Source organism: Bison bison, unplaced genomic scaffold (genome assembly GCF_000754665.1).
Source record: "Bison bison bison isolate TAMUID 2011002044 unplaced genomic scaffold, Bison_UMD1.0 scf7180017863475, whole genome shotgun sequence".
In the NCBI taxonomy this organism is placed as follows: Eukaryota; Metazoa; Chordata; class Mammalia; order Artiodactyla; family Bovidae; genus Bison; species Bison bison.
In genome coordinates, this window is record NW_011494047.1 from 52018 (window position 1) to 54801 (window position 2784).

At 32.8% G+C, this 2784-nt stretch overlaps 1 long non-coding RNA gene across 1 annotated transcript in view; it reads left to right on the plus strand.

Annotated features, from left to right (window-relative positions):
- Positions 1–2784, plus strand: part of LOC104983857 — a 31617-nt gene that overhangs the window by 16076 nt on the left and 12757 nt on the right. The window contains exon 3 of the long non-coding RNA XR_824687.1: positions 141–229. This is a non-coding gene — a long non-coding RNA (uncharacterized LOC104983857). The remainder of the gene's footprint in view (positions 1–140; positions 230–2784) is intronic.

The window sequence follows — 2784 nt, forward strand, 5'->3', positions numbered from 1 at the left end:
AGTATAATGTTTATATAAATTAATATCTCTGAAATGTTTAAATGGAGAGGTTTTTAGATACTTTAAGCCTATATTTTATAGTTGAGGATATTCTTTTTTGTTATTATCATATAGTATGTTTTATTTCTTTTTTACCTTAGGCAACTATAAAATGCAAATCCCCATGTTATAAATGGAAAGAAGTTACTGTGAAAGTTAAAAATCCCTTCCAAGCTTCTGGGGACTTCAAGTAAGTTATTGTTTTGGTGTAAATTCATTGCAATTAGCCATATCCAGTCTTAAGAGAAGTTATGTAGCTTTCTTAAATGTGAACTGTTTTGAGGAGAAATTTTGCATATTTATATTACTATAAATGTATAAGCATCAGCAGATAAAATAGAACAAATAATGAAGGTAAATCAGTTTTCCTTGAAATGCTGTTTCATCTCTACAAAGCTAATGCTGATTGTGTCAATTTTATTAATTTTGCCAATAAGCTTTATCCTTATTGAAATGTATAGTTCTTTCAGTTTCTTAAAATTTATAAGTAATAGACTTTTAAACTTATAATTTCTTCCTATCTGTTAATTTCCAAAAGTGAAATGTTGATTCAAGAAGAAAATTTATCTTCACCTAAAGCATCATGATTAATTAAAACTGCATAGCAAATGTTCATTTGAACATCTTTAGATTTAACAACAACAATAACAACAAAATACATTTGGAACAAAAAGACAATAAAATGCTTAAGTTTTATTCAAGGTCCCAAATAGAAAATATCTTTCTATATATTTACATGTTGAGGGAGAAGATGGATAATTGTACCTTACTGTTGTTGTTTAGCTGCTAACTTGTGTCCCACTCTTCTGCGACCCCATAGACTGTAGCCAGCCAGGCTCCCCTGACCATGGGATTTCCCAGGCAAGAATACTGGAGTGGGTTGCCATTTCCTTCACCAGGGAATCTTCCTGTCCCAGGGATTAAATCAGTGTTTCATGCATTGGCAGGGGGATTCTTTATCACTGAGCTATCTGGAAAGCCCTTAATGATACCTTGTGCTGCACTTAGTCGCTCAGTCATGTCCGACTCTTTGCGACCCCATGGACTATAGCCTGCCAGGTTTCTCTGTCCATGGGGATTCTCCAGGCAAGAATACTGGAGTGGGTTGTCATGCCCTCCTCCATACCTTACATACTGCTTGAATTATGAACTCTGTTTCTACCAACTTTAAAAGTCAAATTCTTACAACAATACTTGTGTTGCTTGGAAATTGTATGTATGCTTATTATATTAGTATTTGATAATTTTCAGTTTTTAAATTACTATATGTCTAGGCTTTTGGCAATTTCTTATTAACAATATCATTTATTGTTGACAAAACAAAAATTCTTTTGTTAAAACAGTTATTGGTGAATTTATGGTTCCCATATTCAGTGAGGGAGAATTTTATTTACTGTAATTTTATTAAAATGTTATATCAGAATGTAAGGAACAAAAAAATATCAGAATGTATGGCATTAATCCAGTATTAAAATATACCCTTAAATGAACCAAATGACTGACTGCAGTTCTTCAGAGAAAATCAAGATCAAATATGTTAACTCTTATTCTGGTGGTAAAATTGAAAGAAAATCTCAAAGTTCCTGGCATTGGTAGAATATTATAATTGTGTGTTTGTCCAAAAATAACAGTATATCATTGTTATTTTATGGTTTGCATGTGTGCATGCGTGCTAAGTCACTTCAGTCATGTCCTACTCTTTGGGACCCTATGGACTGTAGCCTGCCAGGCTCCTCTGTCCATGTGATTCTCTAGGCAGAACTACTAGAGTGGGTAGCCATGCCCTCCTCCAGGGAATTTTCCTGTCCCAGGAATCAAACCTGTGGCTCCTACATTGCAGGCAGAATGTTTACCACTGAGCCATCAGGGAAGCCAATTTTATGATTTATTTCAGATGTAATTAAAACTGTTACTTCTTGTGAGGAATACATGGTTTGGTAGAGGACAAGATTATTTGTTGGAGACTTTTGACTCCTTCATCTCTTATGTGAATGTGGCCCTCAAACTTAGGTAATAGGCATATAATCATGAAAATTTAAGGCCACTCACAAAATCTGTAAAATCAATATTTTATGGTAAACATACATTATTTTCAAAGATAAAATGCAATAAAAGAGAATGAGAGGAAATTTAATGCCAAATAATTCACATAGACTATTTTAATGTTATAAACAATAAAACAAGTGACCGAGTTTTTCATATTACTTACAAAAATGATCAGAACTTTATTATGAATAATCTCATATTAAATGTATTTTCAAATAAAATTTAAAATTTCAGAAAATTTTCCAAAAAATTGTATGCAGCACAGTGACCAGATTTGATCCTACTTTATCAAAATTTAACAACACTTTTAACAAGAAAGGTGACCTAGTCTAAATTTAAACGTTTATTTTTTTATTGAGATATGCTTGATATACAATATTATATATTCAGAAATGCAATATAGTGATTCACAATTTTTAAAGGTAATGCTCCATTCATAGTTATTATAAAATATTGGCTCTATTATCTGTGCTGTAAAACATATAGCTTACTTATACATGGTAGTTTACATTTCTTAATCCCCTATCTGGTGTAGATTTAACAGAGATAAAATTAGCTCTCACACCTCTGTGTACCAGATCTGAAATTCCTCTTTGGCAGAATAGAAGTATTTCATGCTGCTACTGCTACTGCTAAGTCACTTCAGTCGTGTCAGACTCTGTGTGACCCCATAGATGGCAGCACACCAGGCTCCCCCGT